General features: G+C 35.6%; 1 long non-coding RNA gene, 1 other non-coding gene and 1 pseudogene across 4 annotated transcripts in view; 1 reads left to right on the top strand and 2 right to left on the bottom strand.

The window, feature by feature from the left end:
• The window catches only part of LOC123571755 (uncharacterized), a 171543-nt gene that overhangs the window by 118833 nt on the left and 25943 nt on the right, over positions 1-26767 (bottom strand). For all 3 annotated transcript variants that reach the window (XR_006695960.3, XR_012431836.1, XR_010584687.2), the window contains exons 2-3: positions 20169-20220; positions 17706-17825 (exon numbers count right to left, since the gene is read on the bottom strand). This is a non-coding gene — a long non-coding RNA (uncharacterized lncRNA). The remainder of the gene's footprint in view (positions 1-17705; positions 17826-20168; positions 20221-26767) is intronic.
• Positions 4263-4369, bottom strand: LOC123571959 (U6 spliceosomal RNA). The gene has a single exon (XR_006696317.2). It is a non-coding gene; the product is annotated as a U6 spliceosomal RNA (small nuclear RNA).
• On the top strand, positions 12242-12953 carry LOC102121983 (large ribosomal subunit protein eL20 pseudogene; annotated as a pseudogene).

The raw sequence follows: 26767 nt of genomic DNA, 5'->3' as shown, positions 1-26767 counted from the left end.
ATAATTTTTAAATTATTAGTCGAGAAATCAGAGGGGAATTGAATGGAATTTCCTCCACTACTAAAATCCTAATAAATAAGCTTCTACTGGGCATTTTGAACTCCAGCCATTCTCAATAATTTTTGAAATTTAATATACACACAATGTCAGGCATTTATTATTTTACTTAAATTGTTATGGAATATCTTCTATTCGAATTCAAATTAAAGCTTAATATAGATTATGTCTCTTGTCTAAAGTCATCACTTACCTAATTCTCAAAATGAAGCATTCTCTAAGTTATATTGCCTCTTCAATTTTTCAACTTTTAAACAAATGTTTTTGTCTCATGTAAGAGCTTTCCCATCATAGAGATCAGAACTTAGTCTTCATTCTTTGAAGCTATAGAAGAAAATCTAAATCTCCTAAATATATTCTAAACTTTTCCTCAAATACTTCAGTGTTTTTTTAATGTAGGTTTTATATTTGTTGCAGTTGAGATAAAATTTTAATTTTTCTCTTAATGGGTTATCAATTGTCCTGATTTTACTTATCAAATACATCATATCTCTCAATCTGGAAGCCACTCACTATATATTAAATGTTAATCTATTAGCGTTTATTTCTTGATTTTTCATAAGCTGCACTGCTTGATTTTTATATTAGTTCTGATATTATATTATTTTCATTACAATCATTTAAAAACATTTTGATAGCTGGGAAGACCAAACCCTGCCTCTCCATCTTCCTACCCTTGCATTTTCTTTCCTCTAAAATATATCTGGCCCTTACTTGCAGAATTACAATCCTATCTATGAATGTAAGATATATTCAAGTCTTCCTTCAATTAAAAAAAATCTATTGGAAATTTTATTGGGAGAGTAAGAAATTTCTTGAAGATAACTGGTATCTTTAAAATATAAAGTTTTGGCCAGGCGCGGTGGCTCAAGCCTGTAATCCCAGCACTTTGGGAGGCCGAGACGGGCGGATCACGAGGTCAGGAGATCGAGACCATCCTGGCTAACACGGTGAAACCCCGCCTCTACTAAAAAATACAAAAAACTAGCCAGGCGTGGTGGCGGCGCCTGTAGTCCCAGCTACTCAGGAGGATGAGGCCGGAGAATGGCGTAAACCCGGGAGGCGGAGCTTGCAGTGAGCTGAGATCTGGCCACTGCACTCCAGCCTGGGCGACAAAGCGAGACTCTATCTCAAAAAAAATTTTTTTAAATAAAATAAAATAAAATATAAAGTTTTATATCTACAAACGTGGATTATGATTCTATTCTCCTATGACAGCTTTTACTCCTTTAGTAGCGTTTTGTAAATTTTTCCAATAAACCCTTATACATTTCTTATTAGGCACATGAGTAGGCACTTTATAATTTTTTTCACAATTGTTTTGGGATCTCTAGCATATTTTCTAATTGAATATTCTTTTTGTATAGGAATATTATTGATTTTCTTATTTTGCCCTTGTTTCTGGCCACTCTGCTGACCTATTTTGTCACATTGTTAGTTCATATTATTGAGTTTTCTGTGAAGAGAAGCACATTGTATGAACAAAAGGAGAATGTTAACTCTCTCCAATATTTATACTTCACATTTCTTTTTCTAAATACATCGATTAGGAGCTCCTGTATCATCCTCAATATTGTTAAAAATTATGACTTTTTTCTTATCTCTTACTTTAACTGGAATGATTCCAATATTTGACAAATATACTATTTGATGTAAATTTTTCTAAATACCTTTTCTCAAAATTGAGGCACTTCATTCACATTTCTTGTTTCTTAGCGCACTTGCTATCAATGCATGTTTAGATTTGTTAATACTTTGGATGCAGCTTATCACATATTTATTCTTTTAATAAATGTAGTAGATTATATATATATAAGACTTTCTAATGTTGATTAATCTTGCATTTCCAGATCAAATCATACTTCTGGATATGGTCTTCTTTCAGAGAACACCTGAGGTGAATCTGAGGACATTTTATTTGGGAATATTGAATCTATGTACATAAATTAATTTGACCAATAATTTATCTTTTGTTATCTTTGTAGTGTTTTGATTTGAGTTATTCTAGCTTGTACTTATCCCCACCTATATCCTAATTTATACCGAAAGAAATATAAATTATTCTATTATAATACATATGCACGTGTATGTTCATTGCAGCACTATTCACAATAGCAAGGCATGGGATCAACCTAAATGACCATCAGTGATAGGCTGGATAAGGAAAGTGGGGTACATATACACTATGGAATACTATGTAGCCATAAAAAAGAATAAAATCATGTTCTTTGCAGGGACATGGATAGAACTGGAGGCCATTATCCTTAACAACCTAATGCAGAAACAGAAAAACAAATACAGCACGTTCTCCCTTGTAAGTGAGAACGATATGATGAGAACTGGTGGACACATAGAGGGGATCAACATACAATGGGGCCTATTAAAGGGTGGAGGATAGGAGGAGGGAGAAGATCAGGAAAAATAAATAATGGGTACTAAATTTAATATCTGGATGATAAAATCATCCGTACAACACAGCCCCATGACACAAGTTTACCTACGAAACAAACCTTCACCTGTAACCCTGAACTTAAAAGTTAAAAGTAAAAATAAAAAACAAAAGCAGCAAGAGTAGCTTTTAAAAAAGAAAAATAGTCAATTAATTTTTCAATGTTTCCATGTTTTGAAATAGTTTTACATAGTGAAATACCTTTCTTTAAAAGTAATCTGGACATTTACACGTTTATAAGTCTTATTTTTAGACTATGTTTTACTATATTTTTATTTTTTCTGAATTATTAATTTATAACTATTGATCACTTCTAAAAAGTCTGGATTGTATATTTTCTTATAAAAGTATTTTTCTTTCGTCTTATTTAATTCAAAATTTGTACAAAGGAGAAACCTTCTAAATTTTAAGTTCTGGATACTTGTTTTTTTGTTTTAATATTTTCATTGAAGGGTACCTTTTCTCTGCTTCTCTTTCTCAATAACATTTATCAAGAATTTGTCTGTGCTATATTTTCCCAGATCTTTTTTAAACATTTCCCACCAGGGTAGTATATTTGTTACAATTGATGAGCCTACATTGACACATCATAATCACCCAAAGTTCATAGTTTACATTAGGGTTAATTCTTAATGTTGTATATTTTATGGGTTTGAAACAAGGTATGATGACATGTACCCAAAATTATAGTATGGAGCAGTTTCACTATCCTAAAAATCTTCTGCGCTCTGTCTATTACTCCTCACTCCCTACTAAACTAAGCTTTTTACTGTCAACTACTAAGCTTTTTACTGTCTCCATAGTCTTGGCTTTTCCAGAATGTCATATACCTGGCATTACACAGTATGGAGCCTTCTCAGATTGGCTTCTTTCATCTAGTAATAGACATTTAAGTTTCCCTCGTATCTTTTCATGGCTTGAGAGCTCATATATTTTAACATTTAATAGTATTTCCTTGTCATTGGATGACAATGATGTGCCACAGTGTATCCATTCACCTACTGAAGGACATGTTGGTTGCCTCCAAGTTTTGATGATTTTGTGTAAAGCTGTTACAAACTTCCACATTTTTGTATGGACATACATTTTCAACTACTTTGGGTAAACAGCTAGGGGCAAAATTTCTAGATCATATGCTAGGAGTATGTTTAATTTCATAAGAAATTACCAAATTGTCCTGTAAAGTGGCTGTACCATTTTGTATTTCCATTAGCAATGAGTAAGAGTTTCTGTTGCTGCACATTCTTGTCAATAGTTGGAGTTTTTGGTGCTCTGGATTTTGGACACTCTACACAAGTCTTTTCAAATACATATTTTTAAGGCTTTATTGATTATTTGTTTATATTTATATTTTCTTAACTATTTGAAAATATAATTATAATTCCTTTCAATTGATACTAATTAAAAATAGTTCATATTGCCAAAATTTATGGAAATTTACAATAAAGTTAATAAATAAGCAGATCTTTTTTAAAAATAAAATGCAGTGGTATTTCTCCAATAGCTGGTAAGTAACCATGGCAGGTTTCCAGACACCTATTAGATTTTCCAAGAAAATAAGTTACCATAGCAACTCTAAAAGCATATTATATGGTTTTAGACCATTACTACTCACTGATACTTCTTCAAATATGAATACATGTGTGAATATATCAACTCATAAACACAGTGATTCATAATAAATTAGTTTACGGCATTTACAACATTGCTGCATTTTAAAATAAATATCATACAACGATCCAAATACTTTTTTTATTTTTTAATGGAACACTTCACGAATTTTCATGTCATCCTTGCACAGGGGCCATGCTAATCTTCTCTGTATCATTCCAATTTTAGTATATATGCTGCCGAAGTGAGCACTGATCCAAAATACTTTTGATCATTTCAAATGCAGGAACAGGTATCTAGAAAGCTAGCTGTGTGATGGATCTCCAACTCCTAACATTATACAGAAACTCCACTGATCATACTATTTCCATGTCAGATATTGAAAGCAGCTCTGGAAGGTCAAGAAAGAGATGAAATGGGAATCCTTAATAAGTATTTGAGAACACTGGTCCCAATTCCCACCTCTCATTCTTTAATGGAAAAGAAGAGTTGCAACAAGTATAAATGCAGGCAAAGAAGCAAACCCGATAGCTTAATTCTAAGCATCCCTTTCCTTAATAAAGAGGAGTTGAAAAGTGAATGACTTAGAATACTCAGGTCTAGACTTAGTGATTTCAGAATTATCCTGGAAAGCTCTTAGCTGAACGAAGGGCCTTCAGAAGGTTTAAAACTGCATATTGAACTATTGAGACTGTCTCTCAGCCATTTTTATTGTTGGCAACAGTCCCCAACCCCACTCTCACACTGTTGTGGGGGTTGTTAGCCTGAAAATTCCATCATGTCACTCCCACGTTTCAAAATCGTTTATACTTGTCCACTGTCTACATCATGATGTCTATACTGCTTTTACCATGGTGAGGAGTCCAGCTTCTGGTGAAAAAACTTCAGGTAATTTCCAGGTCCAGTCTGGTGATTATAAACCCTTCACCTGGAAGGCTTAGGAGAAAGCTGCCTTCCCCACAGCAGACGTGGAGAACAGTTAGAGCACTGCAGTCTCTGAAGGGAGCAGCAGGCAACGATTCTGGCCCCATCTGGTCAGTCATGCTCTTTGCATCTTTGCATGTCTGGCCCCAGCAGGATACCTCCATTCCTAGGTCATTTCATCTGAGGGCCCCCAGGCTGAGGTCTCTCTCAGGTACCGCTGCCAAAGCCTCCTTAAAGCAGTGGCAGGCTGGGTAGAGGAGGTTGTGGAGACTCTGACTCAATGCTCAGAACATTTCCATGTTTAGGCCTTCTCCCTCATCCTCTCCACTGCTTTAAGGTCCGTAAAACTGCTAGAGATTTTCTTGGGGACTCCCTCAATAGTAAGATGCCTCTCACATCTGCTCTGACCTGTGCTCCGTTTTATAAGGCAAAATGCAACAGAAGGTTCATGCTTTCTCTGATTTTATCCTTTTGCTTATACCATCATAAAAGAGTAAAGCCTAACTTCTTATATATTTTTGGCTTCTTGCTTTAATTGGCTACTCAGACACCTCACAGCTCACCTTTCTCACTCCCAGTTTATCTGAACTCTTGTCATATGACACTCAGGCCCTGTTAGAGTTTGCAGAAATGTGTCTTCAGGACCTCTTCTCACCATAGCTTTCTGAGCAACCTTGTACTTGCATCAGTCTCGACACTCCTCCTTTTATTTACTCAGTGATTTCAAGCAATTCTTTTCCTAGAACGCTCCCTTCCTCCTTGACAATGAATAATAGAAAAAGCAATCACTAAAGAACAACATAGACATGACTTTCTCTCAAAGATCTTCTCATCTTATGCAGGGGCATCCCCATGTTCCCCAAATCTTTTAAGTGCTTTACCACAGTTTTGTACATACAAAATTACATTGCAAATTATATGTCCACATTTTTTTTCTTTTTGACACTAATCGAGCATGTGGAAATCCAGAACTGTATGTCATTTTTATCTACATCCCTGGTCCCTAACCTAGGGCTTAGCTCACCGACGATGCTTAATAAAAAGCCTAGATCCCTAAAGAAGATTCTTAGATTTCAGCATAAAAGTGAATTAAATGTTTTGTTTAATAATAAAATAAAAGCATTATATAAAGGAGGAACACTTGATTTTGACCATTTAAAACATTTGTGTGAAACGTATCTGAAATTGAATTTAGTTTTGCTCAAAATTGTTACGTAAAATTATAATTTTAACATTCTTATGAATGTATATAATAGCTACACAATGAAAAATTCTTCCTCGATACCCTAAAGAATGTCTATAACGTATATGACATCCAATGGTAAACGAGTAAATGTTTGAGTTTTACACATTGTTATGAATATTGCTAAAATAAAGCATGCTATTCATAAGACTTGATCACCGCCTAAAACAATAATGCTTTTATTGTTATGTGCATAGAATAATTAACATTGTCACTTTTTTCTTAAAAATAAATTTTAGTTTTATGTAAAGCCAAGAATTACGTAAATAGAAATGTAATCAGCTCTACTTTACATTTTATTTTTAAATAGGAGAAATACGGACATTTACCCTTTATTTATTCTGCTGTTTGGTTCCCCTCAGCCCTTCTTTTGTGCTCAATATACACTCGGTCACTTTCTGGAAAGTCACATGTGGTCATAGAAAGTGATATTTTTATGTAAAAATGCTTGTTATTGCAATGGCTTTTTAAGGCAGCCTGATAACAAATTTCCTGTCACAATCTGAAATATATTCTCTTTCACATTTGCCACTGCCTGTGACTTCAACATTTATTCTTCACTTAGCTAATTGTTACTCATCATTCAATGTGAAGCAAGAATGTTGTTTAAAAAACAAAAACAAAACACTGTTTCGAAAAGTTTCAAGTTTAGGCATTTAAATCAATGTCTGAAAATATTTGCTACAACCATAATAATCAGGATACAAGAAAGAAGGACCTCAGCACCCAAGCCACCCCAAGGCCTCACCAAATATTACCACCTCCCAGGTCCCAGACCCCGAACTAAGTGTTAAGGATCCAGTGGTGAACAGAAGCAACATGGGATCCGCAGGTTGAGAGAAAAGACTCAGCTGGTGGGATGGGAGATAAAAAGGGAAAGAAATAAGATGGAGGGAAGGAAATGTTCAAAGTTGTGTAGCTGTGAGAAAGTATGGTATATATGGAAAACAGAAAGTTCTGGGTTTTGTGTGTGCGTTTCAGTTTGTTTCATGTTGGCTTCTTTTCTGGCAGTGGGGGACTCAGAATAGGGTGGAAACACTAGGTGCTGGGTGAAAAAAAATTACTAGCGTATCATTCACTAGACTGTCCTTAAAGAGGTTTCTATAGACTGAAGGGAATAACTTTTATTACAGGTAGAGTCTAAGATTTGGATTCCCTATACAAATTCAGTAAGCAAGGTTAAAGAGGGAAGGGTTCAGCAGGCAATATTGGACAGTTAGGGTGTTAGAGAAGCACATTTCATAGCTCCTATGTGTTCCCCTGGTCCATATCAACTTCAGCAGCAGTATGATATTCAACAATTACAAGAAAGTGTTAAAAAATACTTTAAATAATAAAATTAAATGATTAATCTGATTTTTTGCCTGAATGGGTAAAACTGGCATTTTCAAATTGATTTGAAATATTTTGTCTTAGAGTATGTCAGCTCAGTTCAGTGTTTTGTCCATCTAATGATTCATGGTTCATTCTTTTTTTTTTTTTTTTTTTTGAGACAAAGTCTCACTCTTGTCCCTCAGGCTGGAGTGCAATGGTGTGATCTCAGCTCACTGCAACCTCTGCCTCCTGGGTTCAAGCGATTCTCCTGCCTCAGCTTCTGGAGTAGCTGGGATTACAGCTGGGATTACAAGCGCCAGCCACCACACCCGGCTAAATTTTGTATTTTTAGTAGAGACAGGGTTTCACCATGTTGGCCAGGCTGGTCTCGAACTCCTGACCTCAGGTGATCCACACACCTCGGCCTCCCAAAGTGCTGGGATTACAGGCGTGAGCCACCATTCCCAGCCAATGGTTCATTCTTTAGATCACTCAATAAATAAATATTTATTGAGTTATTTCTACATGACTATTTTTGTTTTCCATGTCTAGTCTCCAGCCACCATAAGAAAAAAACATATTATGTATAAGAAATGAGAAATAAAAATAAAATCCTAAGCTGCCAACCAAAATAATGGACCCCCTGTTAGACAAACCTTGTAAACTGAGTTCCTGGCCATGACCAGATGGGACGCTGGACATGCCTCTTTATACCTCCTCCCCTGCTAACCACCATTAGACTTAATTTTTTCCTAAAGGGTTAGACAGAAACTAACCCTTTGGAAAGACTTCCTCCACCACTGATTTGAACCATCTTTGTGACTGCTCCTCCCTTTGGTGATTGTGATAAAACAACCAACCAGCATTCCTTCCTGTTAACAGACCACCAAGCATGGAGTGGTTCTGGCCAATATATGGAGGATGTGCAGTGAGGCTTTTCATGTCCTCAGCTTCAAGATGTCAAGGGGCAGAAAACTCCACTCCTGAATCATGCTAACACTGCCACTTTTTGAACAAGGACCCTTGGGAAAGCATGAAGATCATCTGCAAATGCACATGTTTCACCTCTCACAAATATATGTAACTCTTCTTATAGCTTATTAAATATATATACGTGTGTGTGTGTGTGTGTATGTGTATATATTCACCTTCTGTGTTCAGCATAAATTCCTATATTATTCTTCCCACCCTAGAAGTGCCTGTTTATGGCTTCTGGACTGATGGCCACCCTGCAGGCTGCAACCCTTTTTGGGAAATAAAGCTCTCCTTTCCCAATTTATGGACCTCATTATTCTTCAGTTGACAGGAAGATACGTAAGAAGTATATAGTGTACCAGACATTGATGTTTTCTAAGAATAAAAAGTGAAACAGGAAGAGAGATGGAAACTCTATTCAGGTAGAGATGGCCAGAGAAGGCATCGCTGAAGGGATATTTTAAAACTTGAAGGAAAAGAGGGAATTGAGATATGTGGATATTGGGGAGAAGCACATCCCAGGCAGTTCAAAGGGCAAAGAGCAAATGTCCTACAGTGTGATCATGTTTGGCATGTATGAAAGAACCGTAAGGAGGTCAACCAGGAGGAGGACAGCAGAAGAGGAACACGGTAGAGAGGAGGGGGCCAATTTTACCCTAAGTGACATGCAAACTCACTGTGGAGTTTTGAGCAGGAATGACATCTTCCTTGACAGGATTAGTTTAGAAATGGTTTGCATATCGTCTAAAAGCAAACTGGGAGGAAGTAGGAAGAAGAAGTAGGAGGCTGTTACAATATGAATACAGGCAAAAAAATGATAGTAGTTTAGACTAAGGTTAAAGATATGAAAATAATAAGAAAGGATTACAGTTTATTATTATAGGTAGCCAACACGAATAATAAAGTCCAAAAATCCACTTGTGCCAACACTGACACAATTCAAGAAATAACCATGAGTTCCATGTCACATTTCATGAATACATACTCTACAATATTTACCCCCTCATTCAGAAATTATATAGGAGTTAGGCTGCAGTTGGTGAAATGATAAAAGTTCTTCTCCTTTGTTTGTTTCACTAACAAATACAAATGGAAAGTTGACTTATGAAAAGATTTGTTTGAGTTCCAAAGTTATAAGCAAGGAATTTACCCCAGGATCATAGAAATATCTTTGTCTGGCCAGGCGTGGTGGCTCCTGCCTGTAATCCCAGCACTTTGGGAGGCCGAGGAGGGCGGATCACGAGGTTAGGAGATCGAGACCATCCTGGCTAACACGGTGAAACCCCGTCTCTACTAACAATATAAAAAATTAGCCGGGCGTGGTGCCGGACGCCTGTAGTCCCAGCTACTCGGGAGGCTGAGGCAGGAGAATGGTGTGAACCCGGGAGGCGGAGCTTGCAGTGAGCTGAGACGGCCCCACTGCACTCCAGCCTGGGAGACAGAGCGAGACTCTGTCTCAAAAAAAAAAAAAAGAAAGAAAAAGAAAAAAACATCTTTGTCTTAGGTCACAGGCTGTGCAGTGCAGGGACTCTAGGCTCCATCACTCATTAGCCGTATGACTTCAGGAAAGTTACATAACATGTTCTTTAAGATGGGACGTAACTATGACCCACAGCATAGGACGAGTGGTGTTTATTTTAAAGTTACTATTATAGCAATGTCTAGCTTATGGAAACAGCTTTTAATATTCAAATGTTAGAAATTTATCTTTCCTGAAGCTAAAGAGGAAAGGACTCTCCTCATTGTTTAATGCATTATTTTCTTCCAGAATTCAACCTATATTAGACCTCAGGATGACAGTGCTATCATTAATGCAGAAGTTGATGAAGCAAAGGAGGAATACAGGATTAGAAGTCAAATATTGCTTGAACTCAAAAACCTCATTAGACCAAACTATAACACAGAATTCATAAAATTTCCAAAGTATATGAAAATGAGAGTAATTAATAAATAAATGCATTTTAGACTAGTATGTGACACATAATAGATACTCCATAAGTACTTGTACAGTGAATTAGTTTTCAATTTATGTATTTTATTTTTTACATACCTACCATAGACCATTAGACATTGACTTAAACTCATTCTGCTCTCTTAGATTCTCAAATGATCTACTATAGCTTTTCTTCTCTTAAAAGTTGTAACTATGGAAAATGATTTTATCAAGTTTTAAAAAAACTGCTAATTTAATACAGTCTCACCAAGTATGACTGACATCATACTTCTATTGGGTTTCAAAATGAAATATTCTTAATGTGTTTATTGATTTTGAATGAAAAATTAGGTTTTAATATTAGAGAAGTTAAAAATAAAATCTGTTATTAGCTGTCAAACACATTTGGTTCATGCTGACTTATCGTTGACTGTGTATTGACAATTGTTTAGGACTAAAATGGGAAAATATCTGTTTAAATTCCGTGAAGTTTGTATTTTTATCCTAACTGTCATGTATTTTTTTCCATTTCTTAGCAATAAAGCAACATGTTGGTTCATTACTTAGAAGATAGAATGTAAATTGGAAAACTATTTGGTACTTGCATGTGTGTACACGCACACACATTTAAAATAAAATTATTTGATACTTGTACATGTATATATAAAACATTTTTCATATATATCTATCCCTTCCAGTTTGCTAACAGCAATATGTATTAGCTATATGCTAATAGCTCCTTTTAAGGGGGAAATGTATTATTTTAATTAATCATTTTAATTATTGATTAAAATAATATATTTTAATAATTAAAATATTTAAATATTTAAATAATGTAATGTTTTAATTATTTTTCTAGAATCCTAGCCTTCTATTTTTTTGAGAAAAACTTGCTCAGTTATATGTTAGTTGTATGAATGAATAGTAAGCATCTCGTGGGGAGCGACATTTTTTTAAGACTTTCATAATAATGTCACTTAGGTAATATTGGTAAACTTAAATAAGATTATATAAATAAGATGCCTTATAAACTGCAAAATCTATATGTTCACTTATTTTGAATACGAATTTCTTATGCAGTAGTCATTTGGTTTTCAAATGAAAATTAACTAGAATAGAAAAATTACTTTTTCACTTTACGAGTAGAATTGTGTATTACATGTTTATGTTAGCTGTCTAAATATGGCTGGCCGGGCACGGTGGCTCACGCCTATAATCCCAGCACTTCAGGAGGCGGAGGTAGGCAGATCACTTGAGATCAGGAGTTGGAGACAAGCCTGGTCAACACGGTGAAACCCCCTCTCTACTGAAAATACAAAAATTAGGGGGCCATGGTGGCGCATGCCTATAGTCCCAGCTACCCGGTAGGCCCAGGCACAAGAATCTCCTGAACCTGGCAGGCAGAGGTTGCAAAGAACGGAGATTGCGCCACTGCACTCCAGCCTGGGCGACAGTGCGAGACTCTGTCTCAAAATAATAATAATAATAATAAATAATAATAATAAAATAAATAAAATATGGCTAAGACACTGATTAGAATAAATTTATAACTAGAAAATTGTAAGAAAATCAGATCTTATTGTTCTCTTGAATTTTTTTTTAGAAATTACTCAGTTTTTGGGTTTTTCTTTTTATTCAAAAGAGGAGACTCTCGACATTTAACAGAATAGATTTAACATCTGTGTAAAAACACATTTTTCCCTTTTGCGGGCGGCGGGGAGCGCGGAGAGAAGCCATGAAGGCCTCGGGCACACTACGAGAGTACGAGGTGGTGGGTCGCTGCCTGCCTGCCCCCAAATGCCACACACCGACCCTCTACCGCATGCGAATCTTTGCGCTTAATCATATCGTTGCCAAGTCCCCCTTCTGGTACTTCGTATCTCAGTTAAAGAAGATGAAGAAGTCTTCAGGGGAGATTGTCTACTGTGGGCAGGTGATTGAGAAGTCCTTCCTGAGGGTGAAGAACTTCGGCATCTGGCTGTGCTATGACTCCCGGAGCGGCACCCACAACATGTACCGGGAATACCGGGACCTGACCACCACGGGCGCTGTCACCCAGTGCTACCGAGACAAGGCGCCCGGGCCCACTCTATCCAAACATGAAGATGGAGGAGATCGCAGCCAGCAAGTGCCGCCGGCCGGCGGTCAAGCAGTTCCAAGACTCCAAGATCAAGTTCCTGCGGCCCCACCGGGTCCTGCGCCGTCAGCACAAGCCACGCTTCACCGCCAAGAGGCCCAGCATCTTCTAGATTAAGGGCCCTCGCCCGGGTTTGCCCCAAATAGACTCATGAAAAAAATATATATATATAATATATATATAATATATTATATGTATTTTATATATATTTTATATATAAAAGATATATATACACACACATTCCCCCCCTAAGTTCTTAATCTGACTTTAAATAATTTATTCTGGTGATTGTACTTCAGTATTATAGGTATCACAGTTAAAGATAAAAAGTTGGCAGAAGTTTAGAGAAAAAAAATCTAATTTATACCTAATGCACTTGTTTTACATATTATCATTTAAGATAAATTTTTATTTTAAATTTATTTATTCTACCTTAGTCATTATTTGTCAAAAATATTACAGGATATTTCGATTTCCACAAATAGGTTGAAATTTGCATACTTATATTTATAATCGGATATTCCAGCTCTATTTATATTTTTATGTATTTTCACTTGCACTGAGAGCATAAAAGTATATCTAAGTTAACAAATTACATCATTCACACCACAAATATATGCAAAACTCTAGTTCATTAGAGGGATTTTCTTTTAACCTCTAATCAAATTATTATTTCTCATTTCACTTTAGCCCTGTATACAAATAAACAGAAAGAAGGAACCAGCTTCTTGCTTAATAGTGTGAGGAGTTCTGTTGGTTGATCTGCTCCCTAATGAAAGTAAAGAAACTTACAACAACAACAACATTACAACTACTTAAAGCAACTGGAAATGGTCTTAGGGGCAGTAGCAAATGAAGCAGTATCTATTTAATAACATCCATGAAAATTTTAAAGAAAGGCAGGAATTCGTGGTATTTGAACCAAGAGCATTCACTCTCCCACCTCTCCCAACTCCGTAAGCCAGACCCCACTTCAGACTGTTGCAACCAAGAATACAGGTTTCCTGTCTTCCCAGTGCCCAGATAGAGGGCTTTCTTTTGGGAGGAGCTGGATGCCAGGATTCCTTATCCTGCCCCCAGCTATCTGTTGCTAAGACTAAGTCCTAGGCAAGTGGGATTGTGAAGTGGAACACTTGTGTAGAACAGAGGGTCTCATTTATTTGTGTGTGGTATGGTGAAAATCCTGGGGCTGTATCACCTGTGCTGGCCTCATGGCTTCCTTGTTTCATGCCAGAGAGGCAAGACAAGGGAAACTGGGCTCTTGTTCCAGTCCCATTGCTAAGCTCCAGCAGCTGTGTCACTCAGAGAGAAGCTTGCCATTGTTCCCTAGTTCCAGAGCTATAGCTCAGACATTTTTACCTGTAGGGAGAGACAGAACACAAAACAGACTGCTCTTAAGCTCCTCCCCAGGAAAATTTAAAAAAAAAAAAAAAGTGACTGTATTTGCATCAGAGAATGGAGAAGTTCAAGCCTAAAGGTACTCTCAAGAACAGTGGAGGCCAGTCATGGTGGCTCACACCTGTAATCCCACCACTTCAGGAAGCTAAGATTGGAGGATTGGTTGAACCCAACATTTCAAATCAATTTCCATAATTGCACCACTGCACACCAACCTGGGAAAAAGAGTGAGACCCTGTTTCTAAAAACAAACAACAACAAAAACAGAGGGTTGTGGAGTTGTGGTAAAAGGCAACTTTGAGGAGATTCAAAATACAGGCTAAACTGTAGGTAGGCAAGTTGTAGGAGAGAGCCAAGTAATGACATCTGAGAGGAGTCCTCCTTGAGTCAGACCAAAAATCAAACACTGACTTCAGAAACTATCTCTTCAAAGGAACCAGAATTAAATGAATTAGTGTGCAGAGCAATTTATGCCCAAGAACATTGTCAAAAGCAATGTGGCAATCAGCCAGCAATTAGTGGACTTTAATGGCGTTGTACGTTCAGAGAAAAATTCAGTCCTGCCAATGCCACTGTCGCTCCCGTGTGCATCTTCCTGAGAAACAACAGCAGAAGCTGAACACCGGGGTGGGAGGTGGAGAAGTCAGGATGAATTTCACTAAAATAATCCATTCAGTCACTAAACAAATAGATAAGCAAATCAATAACCCAGAGGAGGAGGGGGATACCAGTACCCAGAGTTGCTGTAATGTACTATCTAAAATGTCCAGCTCCCAACAAAAAATTCTAAGACATGTAAAGACCCGTACACTGAAAAAAAAAAAAAAAAAAAATGCAGCCAACAAAACTGCCTGTGAAAAAGACCAGATGTCAATTTTATCAGGAAAAGACTATAAAGTAGCCATTATAAACATGTTCAGAGAACTAAAGGAAACCATGATTAATGAAGAAAAGAAAGATATGAGAACAATGTGGCATCCAATAAAGACTACCAATCAAGAGTAAGAATTATAGAAGACTACCAGAAGTGATAACAATGAAAATTTAAAATGTACTAGGGGGGCTATTCAGTAAATTTGAATTTACAGAAGAAAAAAATAAGCAAATTTAAAGATAGAGTAATAGAGATTTGGCAACCCAAGAAAGAAACAAGAGCCTCAGAGTAACGTGGGACACAATTAAGCACAACAACAAACTCATAATGGGACCACCAGAATGAGGAAAAGAGTAGCAAAAATAATCTCGAAAGAATAATGGCTGAGAAATCCCCAAATTTAGTGAAAAACCATTATGTTCACATATAGGAAGCTTGAAAAACTTCAAACAGGGTAAACATAAGGAGATCCACAAACCTATATGCCACAGTAAAAATGCTGAGAGTCAAAAACAAAAAGAAAATCTTGAAACACTACAGATAATTTATTCATAAAACCATTTTTGCTTTGGAAATGATCAAAAGAGCTTAGGAATCAAAAGTTCTAAATTCAAGTCTAGGTCTGTCATTTATTAATTAGATGAGCTTCAGCAATTTTTTGGCATTTCTGAATTCTAATTTCCTAACCTGAAAAATAAAGTTAATATTTCAAACAAACATGAAATTCTCCTTACACTCAATGTGGTAATATAGGTAAAAGCCTTTAGAAAACAATGTGTCCTAAACAAATACAAAATGCTTTTAAAATTTTTAAGTGAAGGCCGGGCGCGGTGGCTCACGCCTGTAATCCCAGCACTTTGGGAGGCCGAGACGGGTGGATCATGAGGTCAGGAAATCGAGACCATCCTGGCTAACACGGTGAAACCCCGTCTCTACTAAAAATACAAAAAACTAGCCGGGCCCAGTGGCGGGCGCCTGCAGTCCCAGCTACTCAGGAGGCTGAGGCAGGAGAATGGTGTAAACCCGGGAGGCGGAGCTTGCAGTGAGCTGAGATCCAGCCACTGCACTCCAGCCCGGGCGACAGAGCGATACTCCGTCTGAAAAAAAAAAAAAAATTTTTAAGTGAAAATGTTTTGGGAGCTCAAACTAAGAACCCAGATTTTTCTGGTTTATCCTTTGCTTTACTACAAAGCCAGCCTAATCCAGACAAGTGGCAGAAATAAAGGAGGCTGTTTTCTGTATCGTAAACAATATTATTCTTTTCAAAAAGACACAATTTGTACATCACTATAGGCAAAGAAAATAATGATATTTGAAGAAGCACTAGATCAATAAGCTCTAAATCAAGCATTTGTGGATGGACTCAGTATTTTAATATAACCAATGCAATTACATATTATGCCAGGGGCAACTAAAAAGTAGTGCTTATATTCATGTTGATCAATTTCTCTAGAAGAGAAATACATATCTATTTTATTCCATAAAACTAGTAAGAAAAAGAAATAGTATTTTCAATGAATATAATTTATATTGATATTTTAGTATTAACTTGCTATTATCTATATAATAATGACCATTACTTATATATTACATACATTATATATATATGAAAATTTGCAATAAAACTGAAATCCCCAAGGAAGACATTGATTCATGGAAATCAAACTAGTTACATTTCTTAGAAATCAGTGAAAATCACGATTCTGTTTCAGCAAATAGCCAAATGCTTACAGAGAGAGTTTTAATTTTGATTGTTCCTGAGAACAGTGTTTGCATTACCAATGTTTGTGGATAAAAGTAACAGAGATTTAAACAAGGTGGGAGGAGATGTATTTTTTCTCACTTGAAAAGAAAGTCAGAGGTAGGCTTTACTGAGCATTCATTCAGCTATTAAAAATATCATCAGGAGTCCAGGTTTTTCTCTGTCTTTGTTTCCAAAGTTTTCATTCGATGGTTGCAAGTAGACTTCAGATCCTACCATCATGGCTAATGAAGGCATTCAGAGGCAGCAGTAAACAGTAACCAGAAGTAAACAGGGCTTTTTCTCCAGAAATGTTATTTTTATGAATAAGAGAGAAAAATAACCATAAACTCTCAAGCAGACTTCTTAATTTATCTAGCCTGCTATGGCCAATCTTAGGTGCAACTCAGATGGAAATATATTTAATTTATTATCTTTTATTAATATTTCAAGATTGGCAATTAAGAAGGTATTGGGAACAGCTCACTCTTAGGTCATCTAACCAATGATGTCTGTCACAAGTACTATGAAAGAAGAAAATATTGCATAATTTCAAAGCTTATATAACTGTAAATATATAAAAAAGATCCATTAATGATTAATAAGTTTTAGTATTTCCACAAATTAGATAAGCTTTGGATACACTTTTCAATCCACAATTAATTGTACAAAACTCCTATTTTATTATATTCCTGATGATTTTAAATAGTCATATTACCACAAAAAAATTAAAGTCTAAATTTGGTGCTAATCTATAAAACTATGTGACTTAAATTATTTTCTAAGGTAGGATTATTTCTAAACAACAATTGCAACTATTGTTTTTAACAAAAACAAGTTTAAGTTTGAGCTGCCAACTCAAATACCATATAATAATTTTTGGTCTGTTCAAAATGTCCAGTTCTCTTATTCCAAGTATGTATTATAATTGTACTTTTCTACTTATTTGGTTTCAAAGCATAAATGTGTATTTTAGCCCATTTTCTGTTGCTATAGCAGAATACCGGAGACTGGGTAGTTTATAAAGAAGAGAAGTTTATCTAACTTACAGTTCTGGACACTAGTACGTTCAAGATTGTGCAGTCACCTCTGGAAAGGACCACATGCTGTGTTATACGGCAGATGGCATCACATCGGTGGCAGCACTTGCAAGAGCAGCAAATGAGTGCCTGCAAAAGAGACAGGGGCAAAGGAGGCCAACTCACTTTAAAACAACCTTCTCTCACAAAAGCCTCAAGAGTACTAACCCAGTCTCATGAGAAAGACGTCAATCTTAACAAGCTAATCCTCTTAAAGGCCTCACCTCCAACACCATTAGATTGGCAACTAAATTTCTACATGAGTGTTGGTGGGGACAAACCATATGCAAACCATAGCATCATGAGAGGCTTTTTTGGCTTGTAATGGTAGAATTAGTTGCACACAGTGAATAGGGCCTGACTCAACACATGGTCAAAAGTTGTAAGAGTCATTATATAATCTGGTTTGTTTCTCTTTTTATCTGTATGAATAAATACATGAAACACAAAGTAGCTTACATACTAAATACCAGCAAAAAAATTAGACTACCTTTTCAAATGTTAAATAAGCAAACGCTTAAGACTACATGTGATCGTTATAACAGTCACTAATTGTCACATGACTCTGCTGTGCTCTGTGGTGGCATCTCCATCTGGTTGAGCCTGTGAAATATACATCTACACATTTTTTACAGACAGAACATGTAATATTGATGGTCAGCAAGACCACGTAGCCATCCATCCCAGATCCCTCTCTCAGGCTGGACAAAGTCTTCTAAGTTTGGTGGGTGGTGAAAATGGTGGAGAGTCATTGAGTCCTGTGCCTGAACCCTATAAGATGATGATTCTGGGATAATCAGGCATTTGAAGTATTTATCCAGCCCATCATCATGGGTCTGAATTAAGTCTTATTTCAACTGGTAATTTGGCCTCACATTGGCCATAATGGAGGCAGAGAGCAAACTAAGTGAAGTAAGTAATTCTAGGAAACTGCATATCTTATTACACTCAGAGGCATCATGATCTAGCTAATTGAGGTGTTGGCAGAAATCCTAGGATTAAAAAAAGCAGTACAAATAATTAACTGTGTTATTTGAATGCAGGCCTGTTTAGAGGCATTGGGCTATATCAGATGACCTCCTAATTAATGAAATACTGTAAACTATTTGATTTACTGGAGTCAGTACCTCAAAATCTGCTCATATTCTCAATGCTTAGCTCGGTAAAATTTAAGAATTCCTGCAATGATGGGCTTCTAAATTATTATGAAGGTATTACTGGTTTCCCGAGGAATATATGTGTATCTTCCTTGGAAAATTAATGTATCTTCCTTGGGAAATTATATTTCTGGTTTTTGTTGTTTTTGTTGTTGTTGTTTTGTTTTGACAGAGTTTCACTCTTGTCGCCCAGGCTGGAGTGGAATGGCATGATCTCAACTCACTGCAACCTCCACCCGCCATGTTCAAGAGATTCTCCTGCCTCAGCCTCCCGAGTAGCTGGGATTACAAGTATGCACCACCATTCCCCACTAATTTTTGTATTTTTGATATAAATGGGGTTTCACCATGTTGGCCCGGCTGGTCTCAAACTCCTGACTTCAGGTGATCCGCCTGTCTTGGCCTCCCAAAATTCTGGGATTACAGGCACGAGCCACCATCCCAACCGGGAAATTATATTTCAATATGTCTTAGGAAATTCTATTAATTCACTTATGAATGTTGATTAATATCAAGATTAAGATATATATATATACACCATATTTTTTAAAAAGCAGTTGCAAACATTTTTAAAATATAAATATTTATAAGAATATTAAAAGTAAAAAGGAAACTAATTAACATAAATTTGAAAGTAACAATAACCAAAAAACCTTGTTTTAGATTTTGATGAGTTGATCAGATATATATAATATGCTCAAATGAACTACACATAATTTGACAAAGATATGCTTTGTGAAGTCTTGGCTAACTAAACTAGTCTGCATAGCAAGTATAGTTGTAGAAAGGTTGAGTAAAAATGATCTAACCAGAGTAGATCATTATGGAAATCACATGTATCAAGAAGTAAGAGCCAACTTTTTTTTTTCTATTACAAGGACATTTTCCATTTCAAGTTATTCAATCACAATAAATTTGAAGTTATATATATATATATAATTGCATAGTTTATTTAAAGCAGTGTCTTTTATTTTGTGGGAAAATAATTGTCTGTGAGGTTTGATGAAACTTCAAGAATATTTATCACTGTGATAGTCTTATTCACCCCATATTCTATGGTCGAAATGTTCATGTCCCCATAAAATATGTTTTGAAACCTAATCCTCAATGTGATGACATTAGCAGGTGGTGCTTTGAGAGTTGTTTAAGTGATATGAGGGGAGACTTCGTGAATGAGATTAGTGCCCATACAAATGAGGCCCCAGAGAACTGCCTTGCCCCTTCTACCACATGAGGAAAGACATAGACCGTGATGAACAAAGAAGCAGGCTCTCACCTAGACACCAAATCTGCTGGATCCTTGACCTTGGACTTCCTAGCCGCCAGAACTGTGAGAAATAAATTTCTGTTATTTATAAGGCAGTCAGCTTATGGTGCTTTGTTATAGTCCAAACATACTAAGACAGTGTGCCTCTTTTGTTTCCCATTTACATTTAAATATGCAACATCTTAGACTGTTCTGTTAGTTCTCATTGAATTAGACAATTTTGCCAATGGAATCATAAAGATGATTATAAAAGTAACCATTATAGCATATGTCTAACCTCAGAATTAAGTTTAATGAGATGCTTCTGATTTGTATCATTTCTTTACTTGTCTTTAAAAAATAAGAGGTTTTTTTGGTAGTTTTGATGAGTTACAAATTTTTAGCATTTTATTATGGAAAAAACCTTTGCTTTACATATAGTTCATTATATTCTAAAATTTGTCTAGGGAACAATAGATTGAAGATTAAGAATATAATATATAGGTTTGGGGAAGAGAAGAAGATCAAAATAAGTCTCATTTAAAACAAAAGAAAATAATGTATGAAAGTGTGCTGAAATCAATAACTAATTGTAATATATTCATCCTATAATGAAGTAAATATAATACCTTACTATAGCAACAATTCACCTGTGTACCATTATAAATTAGTTACCACCATAAATCCAGTAATTTCATGGTTCTTATTGATTTAACTTACTGATAGATTTACAACCTGACTGTAATCTATTTAGTTATAGGCACAGATTCAGTATTCAAGTCAAATTCTTATTTAATGCAAATGTTGTTTTATTACCTAAAACTTGAAAATAGAAAGAAATTTTTGTTACCTTCACGGAAAATTCAATAGAATAAAATGATGTAAAAATAATGAATAACCTTAAAATATTTCCCGTACTCCTTAATGCCAGTACTGCTAATGAGGCTCTTTGGAAGCTTGGTTACTTTTTTAAAAAACACTTTCATGTGAGTGTGGAGTTTTTGAGGCATGAGACTAAATTATGTCTTAAAATAATAAAATAAAACCCACTGTACATAAGCACATGGCATACAAATTTAATAGTTTTTTTTTCCATTAATCTAACTAGTTACTCACCTTAGTTATAGGCCAGGTTGATTACCTCACTGATAAATGTAATTGCACCACATCTCACTTTCATCTCTTATCTCCAGTATCATAGATGAAATCGTCTTCCCAAAGGAAACCAATAAAGTACAGTTCTCTGTTTTAACTAATGTGTAATAAAATTTCTAAATATCATAATGTTTCACAGCTTCTCTCTGACTTTGTTTGTTTTTGCATTTTATTTTGAATGTCAAATGCATGTGATTGTTTTCTGGCCATCTTAGCCTTAATAAAGTTTAGAGATAAGTAAGAAGAGTTGGAATTATCTTATTAAGTAATGAATTTCAGGATGTAGTTTCAAGGTCAGCTTCAGCAATTCTCTCTCTCTCTGTATTTTAACATGTGCTTCTGTTCAGCAGCCTATCTCTATCTGGACAGCCTCCGTAATTACAAAACCTCTCTTTTTGCATCTGTACAAAGTGCCCTCTTCTTAGAGATTGATCTATCAATTTCAAGACAAGCTTACAGCCGCTAATGCACACTTTTTTAAAAAATAAATTTTACTGTGTATATCTGAAGTTTACAACACAATGTTATAGAATACATAGAAATAGTAAAATAGTTACTATAGCAAAGCAAATTAAAATAATTTATCATCTCACATAGTTACTATTTTGTGTGTATGACAAGAACAGCTAAAATCTATGTATTTAACAACAAAATAAATCCCTAATAAAATAAAATCGTATCACTTATAGTCTTCATGTGGTATATTAGATCTCTAGATTTGATCATTCTTTATGACTGCTACTTTGTATCTTTTGACCTTCCTCTCCCCATTTCCTCACCACCCCGATGACTAATGTTTTATTATCCATCTCTGTATATTCTCTATCTCTGTATATTTGGCCTTTTCTTTCCTTAAAAGTCATACAGAATAATATGATTAATTTGGGTCTTACAGTAGAAAAAATACAAAATAGTTCCTATTTTTCCTGTTACCTCCTTATCCATAATGATTTTGATATCTCACAGATCTGACCAGAAATCCATCCATTCAAACAGAAGGAGTTAAATTTTTCTAGTCTTGCAGCAGTTTTTGATGGATATATCATAGGTTCAACAAAGGGACTATCTAGCCCCTAAACTAAAGGATCCCCTGTTTTCTCTGTGAATGAGTCAGGTACATGAACAAGAAAAGGTTTTCTACATTTAAAATGATTTAATAAAACATCTGTCAAACAAGAATGTATAAAGTGCTATCTATGGTAGCACAGTAAGAGGAGAAATAGTCTGTCTACTTGAAAAGGGTAGTAACACAGATGTTATTTAACTGCATATTGAATGATGACTGCAAAGGTAGCAATGAAACATTATTGGGGCAAATGAAACAGCAAATGCAAAGAAACTGAGGTATAAAAGTGCATAGAATCTGGGATAGATGGAAACATTGACCAGATTCTTCATCCCTCCCTAATGTATATGCTTGCTATGGCCTCATCTTTGGCAGCAGGTGGTTCTCTAATCTGTGACCATGGGCATAACCATGCAACTTGATTTAACTAACAAAATACAGGATAAAACAATACCTTATGGCAAAAGATAAATCATATATTTTTATCACTGTCATAAGCTTCTACCCTTTCCATGAGAAGAATGACTCTGGCTAGCCCATTGGTTGAAAGAAGATGGAGAGAGGCAGAGCAGACCTAGATTTAAAAAGGTATAGCCTAGGGTAGAGATGCCAAGTCAACCCACAAATTCAAATGTTAGAAATAAATAATAAATATTTACAGTTATAGTTTACCGAAGGTTGAGTTTTATGCAACAAAACAGAATTATTAAAGTGCAAAGAACCATTGGAAAGCAGCTCCGAAAACAATAGATAAATAAAATTGCAGTGCCAGGTTTCTATTTGTTGGAGAGCATATGTAGAAGATGAACTCACAGTTACACAATAATCAAATTACAAAAGCTTTCGAATGGTCATATTAGGTCTCACTTCTTAAGCACTGGGAAGCAGTAAAAGACTTTTACTGTAGTAAAAATCCAATCAAACTTAAAATATTACTCCAACAGAATACTAGTAAATAAATTAAGGAGTGTAAAAACTAGGGACAAAGATTGGGAATGTTGTTGTTGAAAGTGTTCATTGAAAGAGTTTGAGATAAGAACTAAAGCATGAGGATGTGGGAAGAGATAAGTTTAAATAAATAAAGGGAGAAGATTTCACAGAATGATTGAATAAATAGATGTAGTTATACAAGAAAACACCCGCTCGGTCAGAAATCCAGTTACTACATTTTCTGTTTTTACTTTCTAACTTTTATTTTGTAGTTCAAGGAATACACATGCAGGTTTGTTAAAGGGGGCTTTGATGTGCAGATAATTTTGTCACCCAAGTAAACAGCATAATACCTACTAGGTATTTTTTCAATCCTCACCCTTCTCTCACCCTCCACCATTGTGTAGGCCCTGGTGTCTATTGTTCTGTTCTTTGTGCCCATGTGCACTCAATGTTTATATTCCACTTATAATAGAGAACATGCAACATTTGATTTTCTGTTCCTGTTTTAATCTACTTAGGATATTGACCTTCAGCTTCATCTTTGTTGCTGCAAGGGACATGATCTTGTTCTTTCTTATGACTGCATACTATTCCATAAAATAAAAGGCATCCGAATACAAAGAGAAGAAGTCAAACTATCTAGCTTCACAGACTATATGATTCTATAACTAGAAAACCCCATAGTCTCTGCCCAGTAGCTCACAGATCTGATAAACAACTTCAGCAAAGTTTCAGGAGACAAAATCAATGTACAAAAATCAGTAGCAGTTATATACATCAATAATATCCAACCTCAAAGCCAAATCACGAATGCAATCTCATTCAAAATAGCCACACAAAAAATACTTAGGAATATAGCTAACCAGAGATGTGAAAAGATCTCTACAATGAGAATTACAAAACACTACTAAAAGAAATTAGAGATGACACCAAAAAAAATAGAAAAACACTCCATGCTCTCAGATAGGTAGAATCAATGTTGTTAAAATGGCCATACTGTCCAAAGCAATATATAAATCCAATGCTACTCCTATCAAACTACCAATGACATTTTTCAAATAATTAGAAAAAAATTCTAAAATTCTTTAGAGTCAAAAAAGAGCCTGAATAGCCAAAACAATCCTGAGCAAAAAGAACAAAGCTGAAGTCAGCACACTATTTGATGTCAAAATACACTACAAGGCTACAATAACTAAAACAGCATGGTACTGGTACAAAATCAGAAACATAGACCAATGGAACAGGTTACAGAACCCAGAAATAAGCTCCACACCTTCAACCATCTGATCTCCCATAAAGCCAACAATAGCAAACAATGGGGAAATGAACGCCTATTCAATAATCAGTGCTGCGATAACTGGTTAGCCATATTCAGAAAACTGAACACTTACCTTTCACCATATGTAAAAATCAACTCAAGATAGATAAAATATTTGAATTTAAAACCTAAACAATAAAAAAACCTTGAAGAAAAACTAGCAAATTCCATTCTGGACATTGGCCCTGGCAAAGATTTCATGACAAAAACCCCAAAAGCAATTGCACCAAAAGCAAAACTTAACAAGTGGAACCTAATTAAACTAACGGCTTCTGCACAGTAAAAGAAACAATCAACAGAGTAAACAGACAACCTACAGAATAGGAAAAATGATTGCAAACTATGAATCTGACAATGGTCTAATATTCTGAATCTATAAGGAACTTAAACAAATTACCAAGCAAAAAGCAAAAACCCCATTGGAAAATGGGGAAAGGACATGAATAGACACTTTTCAAAAGAAGAAATACATGCAGCCAACAAACATATTTTACAAATGTTCAATATCACTGATCCTTTGGGAAACGTAAATCAAAACCACAATGTGATACCATCTCACACCAGTCACAATGGATATTATTTTTTAAAAAAAAATTAAAAAAAAAAAACACAGGTACTGCCAGAGAAAACAAAACACTTATATACTGATGGTAGGAATGTAAAGTAGTTTAGCCACTGTGGAAACCAGTCTGGAGATTTCTCAAATAACTTAAAACGGAACTGTCTCTCCCCAGCAATTTCATTATTGTTGTATACCCAAAGGAAAATAAATCATTCTACCAAAAACACACATACAAGCCTATGTTCATTGCAGCACTATTTACAATAGAAAACACATGAAATCAACTTAAATGCCCATCAGCAGTGAGTTAGATAAAGAAAATATGGTACATACACATCATGGAATATATATACACCATGGAATTGTTACATGTTTGGTTTATGTTGAGACATAACAACTGTGTTACTGGCATTCCATCAGATTAGGCAGAGAATGAGGTGGACAGTCAAGTGCCAAATCCCTCAATGAATGAAAATAAGTGATTTTGAAATTAGGAGGTAGAGAGAGAGGGGTATAATGATAACTTGTTAACCTGCGAATTGGGGTATTTTATAAAGGAAAAATAAAACAGGTGGGAAAGTTTTGTAAAAGACCAGAAGGCTAGTTTTAATATGTTTCATTCAGGATATGGGGACACAGAGCAGAATTCTCCATTCTAGGGTGTAGAGAGATCTTCAAACATGACAAGTACCTGGAGAGTATAAATAATATAGGAAAAGTTTAAGTTAGGATATTTATTGACATCTGAATAGATTTATTAAATGTGTAAGTTAAAGAAAAAGACACTAATTCAGAAGGTGGGTAAAAGTTTACAGCAGTGGTTCTCAAGTGGGTTGATTCTGCCAAATGTCTCATTAGTCCATATGGAAATGTCTCAAGGAAATTTGGTTTGTCACAGCTCGGGCAAAGTACAGGAGGCATGCTGCAGCCATCCAGCAGATAGACATCAGGGATGTTGATAAACATCCTATGATGTGCGGGGCATTCTCCAACAATAAAATACTATATAGCATATTCCAAGTATGCATACTGCTAAAATTGAGAAAACTTGGGTTAAGGACCAGTCTGAACGTTGTTGATGAAAATGGAAATAGGAAGACGTGATTCAAGAAACTGAAGTAAAGACAAAATAAAATTAAAATACTTAAAAGAACTGTTGTTTCTTTGGCCCTTGTTTACTTCACCTTAAATGCTAATTTATATTGTTTTTCTGAAACACACGTAAAAACTTTATGTGTTGTAAGTTTCTAATAAGTGTTTTAAAGATAAAAATGATCCCATTCTAACGGAGAGTGAGCATGACTCCCCACTCCATGTGTGTCATCCGTAGTAACTTCCTTCCACAGAGGAAGTACAGTACAGAGAGAGGCGACATAGAGTCACTGCAGAGCAAAGAAACCTGACAAACACTACTTCAAACGCCTGGTCAAGGTTAACATGGACAGTGGATGGTGATAAATCGTGTTGATAGTATGTACTATCGATGATGTGATTAAAATGACAATGTATTAAATATCTCTGTGCTCTTCCTCCTACCAACCAATAACCCCAGTCTAATCACGAGAAAAACATAAAATAAATTCCAATGGAAGGAC

The sequence above is a fragment of the Macaca fascicularis genome, chromosome 2 (assembly GCF_037993035.2).
Source record: "Macaca fascicularis isolate 582-1 chromosome 2, T2T-MFA8v1.1".
Lineage (NCBI taxonomy): Eukaryota > Metazoa > Chordata > Mammalia > Primates > Cercopithecidae > Macaca > Macaca fascicularis.
Note: the sequence above shows the minus strand (reverse complement) of the source record. Positions and strands in the feature narration are given on the sequence as shown.